This window comes from Buteo buteo, chromosome 12, assembly GCF_964188355.1.
Source record: "Buteo buteo chromosome 12, bButBut1.hap1.1, whole genome shotgun sequence".
NCBI lineage: Eukaryota > Metazoa > Chordata > Aves > Accipitriformes > Accipitridae > Buteo > Buteo buteo.
The window spans coordinates 27,335,088-27,353,012 of NC_134182.1; the positions used below are offsets into that span (position 1 = coordinate 27,335,088).

The 17,925-nt window shown below is 41.7% G+C and overlaps 1 pseudogene; it reads left to right on the plus strand.

Annotated features, from left to right (window-relative positions):
* The window catches only part of LOC142038106 (protein ELYS-like), a 41,574-nt pseudogene extending 25,505 nt beyond the window's left edge, over positions 1–16,069 (plus strand).
* The last annotated feature ends 1,856 nt before the right edge of the window (positions 16,070–17,925 follow it).

Genomic DNA, 17,925 nt, shown 5'->3' on the forward strand with positions numbered 1-17,925 from the left:
TATCCTTTCTCGTTATTTTTACTACACCTTCAGCATATGCACATAAATGTTCTTAAATGTTTGTCACCTGCGCCTTTAATAATGTTTTTGAATTTATGCTTCCAACACAGTGCAAGTGAAAACATTTAGTTTAGAATGAAGGCGTGGACAGGAGCATTGTTTTATTTCTTTGTACCGTGGATTCTTTATGATTTTTTTTTTAATGTTTTGTTGCAAAGTCTTTTCTGACATGCGAAAACAGGTTTACTGAGAAATGTTAAAGATAAAAATCTCCCTTGGTTTTTCTCAAAACTTAGCACAGTGTTTAATTTTTTAAAGCACCCGTACCTGTAGCAAATGGCTGCTTACTAGGATGATGCAGTAATACGTGCTGCTTGAGAGCAGAAGGATTTCTAACCGGTACCTGATTTTTGCCCAATTCATCCGTCTTCCAGCCCAGATAGCAGTGCTTGCTTTTGTTCTGTTAGAAGTGCAGGCACACCGAATAAGAAAGGGAGAGAAGAGAAAAGTCATCGGGCAGAAACTTAATTTTTAAGCTGCTGAAATATACAGAATTACTTTTTGTTGTTTGCTGCCTAACCCGAGAGGGGAGCCTAGAGAGCAAGGGGTTTAAAAACGGTTGTACCCCAGAGCTGTCTTATTAGAATATGTCCCTAAAAACGGATGTCAGAAAGAGAAAATGACACTACCGATGAGTGATCCGCATACTGTTTTAAATCCAGTGTCAATCATTCAGTGCTACGTTGTCTTGTAAGGACACCTTAATTTACATTGTTCTATATACTCTGGAAATGAGGAAAAAACCAACGGTAGAATTTGTTTGCTTTAATAATTAAGCATTGGATGTTCAGGTGTTTTGAATGTCCAACTGGTAGCTCCAGTGACTAAAGAGGGAGCCTGAGTTTGTAACAACGGAAGTATTTAAGTATCTAAAGTTAACCTTTCTGAATGCCTTACAGAAATCAAAGAGTATTTCTTTGTGGCTATTTATTCAGAATGCAGTTTTGTGGTTAGGACCTGACCGTCCTCAAGTTAGAATAGCTCAAAATGGCAAGACTAATACGGCAGTATTTTCTGCTTCCTACCACTTGTATATCCTGACTTCACTGTGTTTTTCGAAACGTGATGTGATAAGTGTTTGGTCTTCCAAATTGATTAGCCTTAACTAGATACTTGATGTCAGACAATTTACTTGCTGCTAGATATCACGCGTTCCTTTCCGAATAAAACAGAGACTTCAATCGACTCCTTCCCAACTGCCTTTGCTATCCCTTGGGGACTTGTTAAGCTTGTTGAAGGTTTTTGGCTTCTAGATCACAATGATTACGAAGTAAGTACGTTACAGTTCAGTTAGACATCCCTTACAGTCCAAAGCTGTAATCTGTAAAATGATTTTAAAAAATCGGTGCTTAGCTAATAACAGGTGCTACAACATTAGAAGCCCTTTTGTCATACTGCTTCGACATCTTTAGCAATAAGTTATAATCTGAAATTCTCTTTTAGCCACTTTGACAGGAAATGGATTAAAACAAAGAAGAAATCAACTTTAATCATGCTTGATACTTGAGTTTTCAAAGCCATCCATTTAGGTTGCTTCCAGCAGACCGATGGAGCGCTTTCTCAAAGACAGTGTTTTAGGTACTTTAAATATTAAAACTATGATCATAGCAGCAAGGTTTGAGGCAGAAGACTGCAGAAGTGACTGTTCAACCTAATTCATGTTCTTTCTGATGCTGAAGGTTGTTCTTTGCCTGTCACAAAGTTAATATATCTGTTTGTCTGGGAGAATAGCTTATTATTTAGTAATGTATTTATAGAAAGTGGTGTTTGTACACAGAGATTTGGTTACTCTGGAAAAGTGTGAATTACTCCTTTTAAAACACTCGCTTTGTTCTGTATGGCTAACTGGATTATTTTTTTTGCAAATACTTGAGAATTTTTATCTACAGTAGTTAGTCATCTAAGTTTATTTGACACACGTCCACCCTTACTTAAGATACTTTTGAATGTTCTTGTGGCGTGCGTGCACGTGCATATGATAATACACCTGACCTCTAACCTCTACAGAATTCACTGGCCCTGCTCTTTCATCCAGCCACAATCAAAACTGTGTCATGGCAGCACAGGAGAATTATTCAATCCCTGATGTGCCAAGGAGAGCGTAGGCGAGCCCTCAGATACATACAGATGATGAAGCCAGCAATGTCAAGCAGCAGTGAAGTGCGGCTTTTCCTCACGGTGTTGTTGTCCAATAGGTAAAGAAACCTATCCCACCGTTTTGGCATTCCAATATTGTGAAAGGTGGAGAACAACTAATGCGAATCACCATGCCCTAAATTCCCTTTAAACTCTGAATACAGTCGTTTGGGGGCATCTTTTTGGTGATACTATTAATATTCCTTTACATCTCAAAAAATTGAATTACAGGTGCGTGGTGGAGGCTTGGGGTCTGTTGCAGCAACATGCCACCAGGTTAAACATCGAAGAGCTGTTAAAACACGTGTATGAAATCTGTCAGGAGATGGGACTAATGGAAGACTTACTGAAGCTACCTTTCACAGGCACTGAACAAGTAAGTGTGGACACGAAAAAAATCTTAATGGTCTCTTTGAAAAGAGAAGAGGCAGAATCATAACAGATTTTTGAAATGTGTTATTTCTCATAGGAGTGTTTGGAGAAGATTTTACAGAGCGATGCTGCTGTCCGGAATCTTAGATTTCCTTTAGACCACCATGTGCAGCGTGCCAACTATATCCCAGCGCTGCAGTCGAATCGTTCAATGAACGTTAATCTTACGGTAAGCGTGAAAGTTCTGTCAAGTGTGCAGGTTTCTGTTAGGTGTTACTAACCATTTTTGGTAGTAAATAAAATAAAAATCAACGCTTTGGTTTTTATACCATTCTTTGAAATACTAGGAATAAGTTTCTACACTTTCCGTTCCAGCTGAACCTAAAAGTTGAACAAAATATTTCACTACTCCAAAGCTACTGCGTGAAGTTATAAACTAAGTGTTGCAGACCATTGTTGACTCCACTTAAAATAGTTTGTTTGCATCTAAGGAATAATGGTTTAGATTGCCGAACGCTGTTTGTGTCACTCCTTTCTGTGGCATGAAGAGTATGTTGTATGTCACCTCTTGAATCTTGCACACAACTTTATTTTTCTAGCTGAGAGCAGTCTGGATGCCAATGCACAGGTAAAATCTGTGTGCTGGTTTGGTTTTCTTTTTATTTCCTCCAGTTATAGCATGAGCTCTGCGACTCCACAACTTCTGTTTTACCCCTTTGATGACAGAAATTCTTATCTAACTTCTGTTTCTCAAAACAGCCAGATTAAATTTTGCGTTTTGCGAACTTCTGTTATGAATCTGTGATACATTTTCTGTGTTCCGGAACCATAGTTTTCCAGTGGATCGCACTTATAAGGTGGTCTTGGAAGGTTTAGGTCCTGCATTTGAAAACTTTCATTTGGCCAGAAGGTGTGTGTAGGTAGCCTTTTCTTACTTGTTTTAATATTCACATCATTGCGTCCACTGTAATTTGCAGTTGCCCTGAATATTCAGTCATCTCGGACATTGGTGTTTCAGGAAAAACAAGGGAAAGCCTGCTATTTCATAAGCCATTTGAAAATTGCAGGTGAGAACAAGCGTATCGGAGTGAGGTTCTGCCGAGTGCCAGAATTGTTTCAACTTGAAGTTGTAGGTTCTGTTCTTATCCTAGTCTGCCTTGCCCTTTGCTGAAATTACCAGGTGGAATTGGTGTGTGCCAAGGAGTAGAACTTGCTGCTCCTCTGTGCAGTGGCGGTATTATACAGTATCTGTGGAGGAAATGTATTCACTAATTAGAAATAGCAGAGATAGTTGTGTGCAGTGAACTTCTTGTAATCAGTTACCTTCTTGCTTTATGCTTTTTGTTCATCAGAATGATCGTGAGCCTGGCTTGAGAGAGAGAGCAGTTGCCAGGAATTCTACATTGCACCAATATGGCAAGATCCTTCCTAGAGTTCAAAGGAAGCTGGCCAGAGAGAGAGCCAAGCCTTACCACTTGCCTTCATTGGTCTCAAGAGAAGGTAATTTTTAGGGGAGGGAAATACAATGGACAACTGACCACGACTTTGATCACACAAGGCTGATATTTTTTCCCCTCTTGCTTTACAGTCGCAAGACCAAAGCCGTTATCAACAGTAACAAAACAAGCAAATGCAGGAAATGTGCGTACAAGAGCAACGTTCATCAGTAATGTATTGTCCAAAATTGGAGAAGTAGCGTTAGAAAATGAGCAGAAAACCAGTTGCTCACGCCGTGATAGGTAAGCAGCCTTTTAACAAAGTTTAGTCTTGAGCTGCGTGTTTGGAGAGAGAGAGAGAAAAATCCACTTGAATTATGTTAGTGTTTTGGAGGGAAGGGGCACCTGAATAAAGCTTTCTTTGGCTTTTTTTGCACCTACAAGATATAACATTTAAGAATCAATTCATCTTAAGTAATACTTGGAGTGAGAGTTCTTCTGCTATGACAATCTCATTTATGCAAATACATCTATTTACATTACAGTAAATATGTTTACAGAATTTAAGGTAGCTGAAACGAAACCCATGATTGCCAACAAGCTATTGGTGTACAGGTTTTGGTAGACTTGATTGTGTGATCAAATAGCAATCTTTTACCACTTTGTGCCCAGCTTCTGCTTCGTTTCTGCCTTTTCCTTTTTTTTTTCACTCAAAACCAGGCAGAATTATAAAGAGCAAAAAAGAAGCTAGCAGTTGTCAGATGATTTTCCTAGAGGTAGTATATTCAAGGTGAAACTTGAATTCTGGTACGTTTGGACTTGAGGGGAGTGCAAGTCAGTTACATTTTCCTTTTAATTCTAGGCCTAGAGCTACAGAACCACCAGTCATAACACGTCCTCTCCCTGATGCAGAGTTGCCCGATGCATTTGTTGGGACAGCCGTTAACAAAATTTAGCTTTGTACCTGTTAAAGAAAAGGTCGGCTTGGGGACACAACTAAGTGGAGAATTTGAAGTGGCCCCAGCATTGAAATGCAGAGGAATTTTCTTCTGACATGAGAATTACATCACTGGTGCAACGTAAAATTGCATTACTCTTGCCTCAGATGGCAGGGATTTAGGAAATTAAGTGACATCACGAAATCATGAAAAAACAAGAGAAAGCCTGTAACTTGTTCATGGGCCTGATCTATCAGCCCAGCAGTGCGGGTTCACCTGTATTTCTTGTTCATTGAAAGTTTTTGTTATGTATCATCTCAGATGTCTTGAGCACAGCTCAAGATTTTATTTCATGTATTTATTTATGTTCATATTTTCAATTGTGTATCTTCACAGATTGCCGGATTTGGTGGTTCATCCTGTTCCTTCAAGTTCTGCAGCACAGGGTGGTAGCTGGCAGTCACCATGTGGCGCTTCTACTTCATTCATGGCATCCAGCCCATTGAAATCAAATATGCTTGGTTCCATCTCACAAAAGAATTTTTCAAGAGCACCGGAGCTGAATTTACTGGAGACACCTCTTGTGGTTAAGGTTTGTGTTTTACAAAACAGGATCAACCAACCGAAGCAAAAGCCTGTAAACTTTGTTTAACATGAAACCACCAAAATATTTAACACAAAGTATTTAACATATTTTCTTTGGAAAAAGAGCAGTGCAGAGGCTAAACTTTGTCCTCTCTGCTGGTACAAACTCACTTTAATTTGAACTAATACTTTTGACAAGTGAAGTCTTCCATTTTGAAGATTTAATAGGTCTTAAATTAAATATTTTTTTTTCTTTTCATAGAGAGCTAATGTTTTGGCCACAGCTGCTTCTGGTTTTCCTGCGTTTACTCCTCGGTCTATTCTCAGATCCAGCCTTCGCACTACACCCCTAGCAACTCCTTCTGCATCTCCAGGACGATCTCTACCTCCTCCTCTACGAGCAAAGGAGCGTAGGGTATCTTTCAGGGAAGAGAACTTGAATGCAAAATGGACTGTTGGGGTAAGCTGGCCTGTAGTTAGTGATCTTTATAGTTAAAGGCTTTACAGACTGTGATTTGATTTAGTTTTTTTCAAGTTTTCCAATACTCCTTATATTGAGAACTGGAATAGCAAATCAGAACGGCAGACTTGAATTTGGTCCAAAAAGGTTATGTTAGACCTTCTGTAACATCACCTGCCTGCAGGAACATATTCTTAACAAATACCAGCCACCTTGGTGGTTTTTACTCCAGCATCACTAGGCGCTGTGATTGTTCCAAATTGCATGTGTGCAGCTTCCCGCTATACCTTTTGAAATGGTGGTATGGCAGGAGGGTAAGGAATACAGATTGAGTCAGTTGTTTGGGTTCGTTAAGCTTTGTGAATGAAACACCTCTGAAAGCAACAAAAGTCATGAGCTGCATTTACTCTCAGTCTCTCTTTTTGCAAGGCCTGGGTTTCCTTAAGCTATGGTAAAAATAGACTGCCGATGAAGAGAGCTGTATGGCTGTCTCTTCTCTAGCCCTAAAGTTCTTGGTTTTGCTTCTTGCCTTGCACCAGCGATAGCATTCGTGTAGTTGTCAAATGAAGTCTGTCCACCTGGAAGTTGCCCCCTTCTGCTCCTCCTTTTGTTCTGTCAGGTGGCTTCCCTGATTCAGCTCGTCATGCAGTTGCCAAAGTAATGTTCCAAAGCTAGTATCTACCTGGAGGAGCTTTCCGTACCTGTACTAACAAATTGTCTTAACCTGTTTTTATCGTACCTGTTATTGCCTGTTATAAAGAGCTACTCAACTGTAAGAAGAGGCTCTCTCTCCTGTAGGAAGTTCTTAGTAATAGTGCAGTGTGGCCGGATTAATTTACTTGTTCCACGCCACAGGCATAGTGAACGCTAAAATATGTTAGTAGTGCATACAAGCTGAAAAGGCAAGCATAAAAAAAGAGAAATCTTGGAGTTATGATTTTAGGTATGCAAAGCTCCCTCTTCTTGAAAACACAGTAGTGAACCCAATGAACAGCCTTGAGACGACAGGGTAAGCAAGCACTTACAAGGCCCACTTCATCTTAATTCTCCAAGGTTGTGGAAACTCAATAAGCAGTCAAAAGTGGGATTGGTTTTTACACTCTGCTTTAAAAGCTAAGATAGTGCTAGCATGAGAACTAATTTTGTAGCGCCTTGCTTAAGGCGACACTTGCAAAACTGACAAATATCGGTATATATTTGTTCTTTTTTTTTGTCTTGCTTTGACAAAAAGCATATGTGTGATCTTGATTGTGAACTTTCTTTTTAAAAAATAAAGGTAACGGAAGATAACAAAGCACCATCTGGAGTTTCATCTGAGCATCATCACAGAGTGGTGGAGGATGCTTGGTCAGAAAGTAGAGATAAACCAGCTCTGTTTCCTCTGAGCAATCCCGAGGAAGGTGGTGCTGAAGTGGAAGAGTCTGGAGACGGTTTGGAGAAAACGGATGTCAGCAAAGAAAACAGTAACTTCTCTGCCAGGTCAGACCAAGCTGCTTTGGAGTATCATGATGCAAAATCACCTGGCGATTTTGAAGATGAAGTCATCTTTATAGCTGCTAATCCAGCTAATTCTTCCGCTGAAGAAACTGCCGATTTTGAAGAACTGGAGAAGGAGGAAGACAGTGAAATAGTTGAAGAGAAACCCTTCCCGATGGGACAACCAGATTCATCAGAACTGAGAAAAGCAGCTGGTGTGTTTCCTGCTATGATAACCTAAGCTTCTGCATTTTTCAAATGTCTTCAAAAGGCTAAATTACTGACGGGTGCAACAGTCCATGATGAGCATTCACAAATGTCCGAGGCACTTCCTTGTCCTAGGCTTTTAAAATTGCCACTGTGTTTTGAGCCCTTTTTTAGGTCTCGTGGACATTCTGCATGTATACTGCTTTTGGCTGGCATTTCTTGTGTGTAATTGCAGCGGAGAGGCAGCAGCGACTTGTGGGAGTTTTGAGAGGGGTACAAGCTGAAAACTTAGGCTTCTGGTTCTGTTTTAGGGGGACTTCTGTAGGCTGCAGGTTTTTTTACAGCACGTTTAGCCTATGGCGTGCTTTGACTAGATAGGTAATTTTTTGTTGTTTTGTTTTTTTACCCCCCTCGTTAGTGCTCAGTTAAGTAGTTTTCTTTGGGAAGTGAGTCTGCTTGTGTATCTGCTTCTCATTACAGCCATGTTTGCTCCTTTTGCTGGCTCAACAGCTTCTGCAGCCTTTTCCAAACCTATTTCAGCTGGTCTTTGGTAATTCAGCTCAATTCAACTCATTCAAGCCAGTGCAGCTGCTGAAGATGTGTTCATATGAGCAGGTCTGCTGGCAGATTAGAAGAGATGTAGCTCACTAGCTGGTGAGCAGTGATGAAGAGCTGGGAATGACAGTGGTGCAGGAACAGGGAGAAGATGTGTAAACACAGCTACAGTCAGGATTGGACAAACAGAGCTCAGTCCGCTCAGCTCCTTAGAACAAAAGTTTGCTATTCCTGGGAGAGGTATGCAAGTGTCGGAGTTCTGCGTCCGAGGTCTCGAAACAGTTTGTAGCGGGGAGCGCGTACTCCGGTATCTGTGAATCATATGCAGCCTGATTCAGTCCTAAGCCTGAGATGATTCCGGAGGATCCTGGAGAGTCACTGCTGCTCCTGAAGCTCCTCAGCTCCTTTTCTTTTTCAATAAGAGCAGTGCCCAGACAGGGACTCCGTGTACATGGGTAAAAGGGGTTCTCCAGGTCTGAGTGTTTCTAGTAAGATAGATCAAAACATTTGCCTGTCTGATTTTAGCTGCCCTGTGTTTGGACAAGAAATCAAGGGTGCTTTTCCTTAAAAACAATGATAAGGTCCTAATCATTAAAGAATAACCTTATGAAGAAAGTTTGTCATTGCCGGACTATGGTACAAACAGTTCTGTACAATTTCGGTACTCTGGAAGCGTTAGGGGGCAGTCAGTATAGCTCTTGTTTGGGCTGAGCTAGCAAAATTATCCCAGTCCTGCGTACTGTCTGCAAAGGTAATTGTTGGATCTGGAGGAAGCAGATGGCAGAAACAAAGAAGAAAAGGAGGAGGGTGTTTCTAGAATTTGGCCTGTTGAGAGAAAAACAGGCTAGCAAGCAGTTGGGTTTCAACACCACCAGTCAACCGCTAGAGAAAAGAACAGGAGACGACCTTAGATGCATTCTTGTAGAAGAGGGGAAACGAAATCAGGAAAGGAAAGAAGCATTGCTGGGATGAGTTAAATATCCAAAGAGAAATAAGAAAAACTTCTGACCCAATTTTAAGAAGGAGGGATGTTTCCTGAGGTTTTTATGTATTAGGTCAGTAACATATCAAGTTGAGTTTGTAAACAGAATGTCAATGGCCATGTTGTTTTCTTGACGGAAACTATGCATCAGACTTCTGGTTTTACTGGACAGAAGAACTCAGACCTTCTGTGCAGTTGAAGTCTTGGTAGCGTTATTTTGTTAGATCACCATCCTAGGTGAAATGCGTTACGGCTCTCTCGAAAATCATATGAGCATTTTGAAAGAAATGATGTTAAGTGCAACAGGGAAGTCACCCATCTGTCTGTTTTTGTAGGATTTGTGGAAGAATCAAATGCTGACCGTCTTACCCTTCCTGAGGATGGTAAATGGTTGTTTAAAGCTGCTGAGGCTGCTACTTCTGGGACTGCAAGTGAAGGGTAAGTTTATGAAATATAGATACACCTTTAGGTTCACACAACATGTGACTGCTGGCTTTCCTGTGTTTGAAAACTATGATTTTTGAGCTGGTATTGGTTCTCTCCTGTGTTCTTAAATACAACAGGTTTCCTGTTCCTTTCTGTCTGTGGACAGAACTAATGTGGCATGAAGAGAAGTCAAATTGACGAGCTGTCAGTTTGAGCCTTTTTTTCTCAAATCATTGCAGACCCCAAAGTAGCGGGATAAGGATTTTGTTCAGCAGGCTATATGCACCTTTTTACAGTTTGAGGGGGTTACTAAGCAGATACTGTGAAGAGAAGCCCTGCTTTTGTCTGAATGTTATGTCGGTGCAAATTACACCTGAGATTCCTGTAACTTTAGTGGGTTTATTGTGGGGCTTGAATACTTTCTGGCAGTATTTTATACACTTAATTTCTATTTTCTGTGTGTGGTCAATTAGCACCTGTTTGTTTCTGGAAAGGGAAGCAGTTTTCTCACCAGGTACTTTAAAAGCTGCAACTGCTTAGTGAGAGACGTTAGCGATGAAATAACCCTTAATTTCAAGTGGTAACTTACAGTGGCACAAACTTCTGTTCAGTTGGTTCTAGACCTCGAGTATGGCAGTTGCACTCTTTCTACAGAAGACAAAGAATATATTATTCTTTAATACAACTCTGTTGTTATGTTATTATCCAGTGTGAGATAGCTGGGAAGAATGTTAAGTACTTGATTCGTTGCACAAGATGAGTCGGGAATTGAATGTCGATGTGTTGGTAAAGGAATTTCTCATTTTCCTTAGTTTTTTTCTGTTTGGAAACTGGAAGACCTTACAGTGAGAAAGTAATTTGTAAAGCTCTTCAAGGTTTGTTTTGAAGCTTTGTGATGGATTTCTCTCTTTCTGCTCATGCAGTGAAGCAAACCAGCAGGAGTCCAAAATGTCCTCTTCATCAGAAGAAAAAGCCATACCAGTTGCAACAAACACACAGCTTTCTGAATCCCTGCAGGCAGAGGGTGAATGTACGTACAGTATGTGGGAGATGTTATGTGAGTTAAGGCAGCTGAAGGCCTCAAGTAAAACATGCAGTTTGCCATAGCGCTACAGGTGTCTCAGACTGAAGTAGTACTAGCATGTTACTGCTACCTTTCATTAAACTGTAGAGAGAAGAATACCCTCCTCAGAGAAAGTCCTTGTAGAAAATGCATAGCCAATGTTCCTGTTCTGGATAAAGGTACTGAGAAAACGGGTAGAATGTCAAATATTAGAAGGAGAGATCATTATGTATTTCGGTGTTGTACACCACTACTAATTTGTGTGCTATGGGATCTGCTGCTTGAGTTACTATTTTGAAAGATGATGCATCCCTCAGTACTCAGGCTGTGAAGAATAACTAGCTGCCGGGTAGATGGTTCTGGTTTCTAGCGTTTGGGGAAAGCCCGATGTATGTGGCAGGATGGAGAACTGTATTCTTGGCTCCTGCTCCCTCTGTTACTTCCTGTTGCTTAAACGCATCTCATTTATAGAGCAGTTAAGTTAAAATGATATAAATCTCTTCCAGCTGTGATACGTATCCTTGACAGCGAGGAAGTGGTCAGTACTCATTCAGAAAATTGCCTTGAGGGGAAGTGTGTGGATTTACCTGAAGAACGTAACCCAGAAGCAGCTGGAGATGAAGGAAACGTTCCTTTTCCACAGGAAGAAGTAACTGTTTCTAACAATCTTCCTAAAACTGAGGAAATTAATGTAAGTAAACTATTTTCCCATTTTCTACTAAAGAGAAAACACCTTGCAAATTGAGGACAGTCCTGTCTAACTGACGATTAGAAGGCATGCAAAACCGTCTCAGTTTCTTTAGCTGGGTAACACAAGTCCAAACCTCGTTGGGTAAGGGCAGATAGGTTTTTCTCCTACGCATTTGCTGTACCGATAACACAGAATAGAACCTGTCAAGACTTGGGCCTTTGAGAGCTGTAGGAGTGCCAAAACCCGCCTAAATATTTTTTAAAATCACCATGCCTTCATTTGGTTTGCTAGACTGTAAATGTTTCTTATTTGACTTAAAAAAAGAAATAGTTTTAATGTTAAAGACAATAAGAAAAGTTGGGGAGTGCAGCTTTTCAATACCGGAGGCCGTTTACCAAATGACAAAATGGCGTGGGAACCAAACTCATTTTCAGAATGATTTGGGTGCTTAGATCCTTTGCTATTTGTTCCTTATTAACATAAAGAGAATTCCCAGTAATGAGTTAATTTCAGTGTCAAGATATTTCCAGCTGCCTAAAACTCTTTTTGTGTGCGTGTGAAAATGCGGGGGTTTTAACATCTCAACTTTGTAAAGTATGAATTTTAAAAGGTTGTTCACAAGGGCTGAAAATCAGAGCCAGAGATTCCTCAGTTGTGGCAGGTTTTCCCCATTGTTCTCACTTCTGCTGGGGCCGATGAGTGATTTGGATTCATTGTGGATGTCCTCTAAGTACCACATAGAGTATGCTGTCGATTTCCTGTAGGGTTGTACTCACGGGAATTAGTAATAGTTAGAGTGAAATACAAACTGAAAGGTAGGCGTAGCACAAATAGATTGGTCTCAAGCAACAGAAGATGCTTTTCGGTGTCGCAGATTTCAGATGAAGTTGAATAGGCAGTCGCTTACGTCGCTCGTCTCGGCTTTGGGGTTTAGGACAACGCTCTAGAGAAGATGATTATAGACTTGGGAATACATAAATCACTCACTTATGGGAGTAAATGGAGAATTTGTGATGGGAAGAAGGGAGCCGGTACGTGAGACGGTCACAAAGCTGCTGCAGTCATTCCTGTAGCAGTAGAGTGAAGGTTTTCCTGCTTTCGTTATGAGTGGTTCTTACTGAGTTATACGTAAACGTGTCTTTTTGGCTTGTCTACCTTCACTGAATTTAGGACAAACTACTTACTACTTTCTTGGTTGTAGATTTGTAAGCATAAAAGGAAAGTTTATGCAGACTGAGAGGGTTGTCAAACATTGGCATGTGCTGCCCAGGGAAGTGGTTGAGTCACCATCCCTGGAGATATTCAAAAAGCGAGTGGACAGGGTACTTCAGGACATGGTTTAGTGGGCATGGTTAATGGTTGGACTCGATGATCTTGAAGGTCTTTTCCAACCTAAATGATTCTACGATTCTATGATTCTATGACTAGTATTTCTCGAATTTAGCTTTGAAGCGTGGCATGTTGCTAGATGCGTGTTGCGCAACTACATGCACTTGTTCTCAAATTTGCGCTAATACCTCGCTTGCAGTCTGTGCTCCCTGCCGTGCTGTTAATGGCCGGTGGGAACCGGGCTGGAGTTACCCTGTCGTTGCACTTTGTAACGCCGGATTATGACAGGGTAGAATTGCTGGTGGTCGTGAAACTAGTCTGGTATTTGTACTCGGTATTGCCGTCACCTTCGTACTTCGGGAGCCATCCATCGGAAACTATCAGTAATTACAGCTTTTAGCTTTTTTCCTCGGCGAGCCCGCCTATGGGGGGCATCTCCGTCCTTCGGGTGCCATCGCCTGGAGACTGTTAATGATTCCACTTTTTACCTTTTCTCCTTGGGGAGCCAGCCTAGGGAGGAGAAATCTTCCCGCATCTTCCCCTTCTCTGCCAGGCTAATTCCAATAGTGTTTGAGGACTTTGAAAATTTGCATATCCTTGGGCTGCTGAAACCAGCATGGTCCTATGCGAGGTCTCCTGCATGTCGTTCAGGTCTTGTTTAGGGTTGAACAACTGTTTAAGAATACGATCAAAGATGATGCTTTAGCAACTTTTGGCAAGGCAGGAGGCAAGAAAATAAGCAGATTCTATGGAGACTCCCGCTGAGTGGCTTCCTCCTTCTGCCCTCTTTGGCTAGCCCTATAACTTAGAGGGTTGGGCAAAGGTCTTCACGCGTTGATTAAATTACCTTGGCCACCTGAGTCACTTGAAATACATAACAGAGACTACTTTTGCTCTCAGCATAAAAGCTTGAGTGTCTCATGTGGCTCTAGCAGGAGAGAATAATTGCTCAGTACGGGGAGCTACAAAGGCTGCGATGGAGGTATTTAGAATCTATGTGTCGTCTCCTGCAATCCAAGTGATTCCTTAAAGTGCGGTGTTGAGTTGTGCGATGTGATACCTGGCCAGTTTGACTAAGTGTTGCGGTGACACCTATGATGAGCGAAACTTTAAGCTTGGGGGACATCGTTGTACTTTGCCCCGTTAGATGCAGAGTCGGTCACTCTGTGTGGATTTGTAGTCAGTGCGGAAAGTACTGCAATGTGATGATTACTGCCAGCTGGGTGTACAGCTTGTATTGTAAAACTGCTCACTTTGTTCACGGGTGGTGGCAAATCGTTAGTCATGAACAGAAGTATCAGAAATGGAGCATGTGATTGCATACACGGGATACTCTGTTCTCTGTCCCTTAAACGCATAAACTTTTACCTGTAGTAGAGAGTACATGGTATGTTTCTAACTTTACATTTGGTGGTGATCGGAAAGGAAAAGCAGCATTTCAGTGTCCTCAGCTTCATCTAGCTCAGCCTGAAGTTAGTCTGTTTGGTAACTGATACTGCATTAAGAGACCTTTTTTAACTTTAGGTTCTTGAAGATGGTGCGGTTAAGGCACAAACCTCAGAAGAAGCACCTGAAACATCACCACGTAGTGAACTACATCCCTCAGGCAATCTTCAGTACAGCTATGATAGTACAGAGCAACAGTTTGCATGTCATTTGCCTGATAACAGAGATGGTGAATGTGATGCAGCTGAGGGAGATGGAGAGCTTTTTCTATCTCAGAGTAATTTTACTTTAGTCTTGGAAGGAGAAGAAGGTGAAGCAGAGATGGGAGACCCTACATTAGTAGATGCTTCTAAAGCAGCTGGCACAACAACAGAGGAAAAACCTGTCAACAGTTTAGGCAATACTGAAAACCAAGAACATGTTACCAACTCGGTGTCCACTGTAACTAGTGATCAGGCATCTCAAAATATTGCAGAGTCGCTCCCGTATGTGCCTGAACCCATTAAGGCAGCTACTGCTGAGAACTTACCGGATGCAATCAAAGACACAAGAAGTAAAGAATTTACATCTGAAGTTGCAGAACAATCTATTCATGAAACCATAGGTAAAAAGGTAACTGGATTCCAGAAGGCAAAAGCTCCCTTAAGAACTGTGCCGGAAGGAGTGGAAGACGAAACCAGCGTACGTCAAGTAGAGTACGGCATCGCTCCTGGAACACGTGCAAGGGGACAGCTGAGTAGAAGGCTAAGTACTCCATCGGCAGGCACTCAGCAGCTACTGAAGACAGGCAAACCAGGTCTGTTTGCACTGTCTCCTAGGAGAAGTAGCAGGCGAACAAAAGAAGCACCTGAGACTTCTAGTCTTCAAACGGAAGAAAATGCTCAAGAGGAGCAAACGCTTGTGATGCCTGTTACTCCTAGGAGAGGCAGGAAGCCTAAACCAAGTACTGCAGGAAAAGTAGAAAGCAGCCTTTCTGATGGACAAACATTGTCCCTCCCTACACAGTCCGTAGCCGCTACTCCAAGAAGAAGATTAAGGAGAGCGAAGGAAGCTGCAGCTGAACTCTTGGGAGAGGCTAATGAGGAAACTTCTCTTGCTGAAGGTAGCGTTATCGCTTCTGCTACTTCCCAAAGGACTAGAGGAGGGAAAAGTTCAGCAGGAGGTCAAGAAACTGGCCAGACTGACACGGGTCATAAGATAAAAACGTCAGTCAGTCCCAGCAGAAGTGCAAGAAAACTGAAAAGCGTTAATTTACAATTTATGGAAAATATTGTCAAGGATCAAGAGGTGCAGCCTAGTGCCCAACTCCTTTTACCGGTGGCAACTCAAAGAGGCAGAAGAAGAAAGATGAGTTCATCAGAAGTTTCAGAAAATTCTGACCTTGATCTGTCTAAATCATCGCTTCCTCAAACAGAATTCAAACTTCCCGTCACTCCGAGGAGAAGTGCTAGGAAGCGGGCACAAAATCTCCTGGCAGACACAGAATCTCTCTCTGCTCAGGAAGACATGTGTGCAGGTGGGAAAGTGGGAATCCTCGATACTCCTAAGAGAAGAATAAGAGGAGTCCCACATGCTAAACTAGAAAAAACACATGCTCCTGAGCAAAGAGCTGCCCAGCCAAACGAGGAATCAAGCACACCCAGGACTGCAGCAGGAACAGGGCGTCGGGGCAGAAAGAGACGATTAGCATTGGAGGAGAGCACAGAGGAGGAGGCCTTCCCCCAAGGACCTGGTGGCAGTCCTATGATGCTTAAAGAGAGAAACCCATCAAAATGTGCTGCAATATTAAGATCTGTAATGGACCGTATTACAAGAACATGCCTAGTGTGTAAGTAAAGCCACAGATAACTCTCAGGGTTGTCAGTGCAATACATTTATTTGCTGGAACTTCATTAGTTCCCATGTAACTAATCAGATATAGCCTAGGTGTTGATTTCTGGTGGGGAAAAAAACAAGCTACAGGCAGAAACCAGTCCATAGTTTCTTGTGAGTTGTTAGGCAATGCTTATAACCTATTAGCCTAGGCCAATCTGAAAATACGAAGAGAGAATAGGATTTCAAGTAGTAAGACAGCATTTGTTTCCTATTCTGTTTGCACTTTTGTCTTCTATGCAAAACTTCCAGGTTTCCATTCCAGGAATGCTTTTTTCACCAAAGCAGTCAAGATCATGAGTGTCTTTGATATGCCTGGAGATAAATGTACCGCGGTTCCTTTTGAATTAAAGCCGTTTCTAAAATAAAATGCATTTTCCAATGCACTGTGCTGTGTGGATGACCCATCTGTGAGGTAGAGGGAAAAATGCATGTTACGGTCACTGATGTGGCTGTTTGTTCAGGTCACTCACTCCTTGGCTGTGACTCTGACCTGGCAAGGTCCAAGAGCAGGCTTATCCCACAGCAGTCATTGGTGTGGTGTGCATTGCTGTTGTTCACTAAACCGTGAATTCTTAGTGAATGACTGATTGCTTGTATTTTGATACTACGACTGCAACTTCAATACACAGAGAGAGAAAGGTGAGGAGGTAGGTGTGCGATTTCTATGAGCACCAACAGCACAAGCATATGTAGAATCCTTCTGGAAGCAGGACGTTGGGAACAGTCTTGCAGAGGGGAAGTTTAGTTCCAAGTTAACTGCAGTACGCACATTGTCCCATAGCTTTCTGAAATACACTCATGTTTATTGCAGGGAACAAAGGAAGTTAAAATTGGACTTCTCAATATACTTAAGCCCTTAGAGATGCAAGTTGTAGCTTAACCATCTCATTATTTAAGTGCTCAATGGCTCTGTGAAGTTTGACTTGCATGCCCACAAGCAAGAACGTATATGCTTCTTAATCCATTTAAGGGACTGACAACGTAAGTGATGCCAGTTAAGCAATCTCAGTCTCTGTCAAATTCAGTGATGGCTTTTTGTAGGAATTTTACTTGTCTTAAACTGTCTTTCCATTCACTGCCATCAAACTCTTCTCATGTAAGGACATAACTGACCAATCTTCTTGGTGCTGATCTTTTTGGCTTTGCCCACCTGAACAGAATAGTTGTGATCTCAATCTTCAATACAGCTGTGATACTACAGAGCAACAGTTGCATGGAATTTGCCTGCTAATAGAGATGGTGAATGTGATACAGCTGTGGGAGATGAAGAGATTTTTCTACCTCAAAAGAGTAACTTTCAGAACTTTAGGAGGAAACTTTCTTATGTAAAGTACTTCAGTAAGGGTCACCAATATTAGCTTTACTCATTACACTTTTCATTTGTCTTATCTAGTTAATGACATAACGTAAATAATCAACCAAAAGGAAAATAATGTTAAGAGCCATATTCAGTTTTCCTCCAAGGTTCAAAATAAAGGAGGATGTAGACTGTGAAAACCGAGATGGACTTAACAGGTTTTGGTAGACCTTAGCTACAACAACAAAAAAACCCCCAACAACCACCACCACCACCAAACAGCCCACCCAGAAAAACCCTGAACCACCACCAGCTTGTAGGGCCACTCAGGCCTCCCAGCCCTGGCACCGCTGGCCACCATGGGGAGAAGAACTGCCGTGCTGCTGATCACGGTCTCATTGACAAACCCTACTCTTTGTGCTTTCTCTTCCATTTTAGCGCAACTCACTACAGGCAAGCTAGTAAGAATGAAAGTCAACATACCTTATGACAACAGTACAGAGTCACCTGGTCTCTATAATAACCCAGGGGAAAAAAAGAGACAAAACTGTTCCTTAAGCTCTGAGAAACAACAACTACTCTTTTATTTCA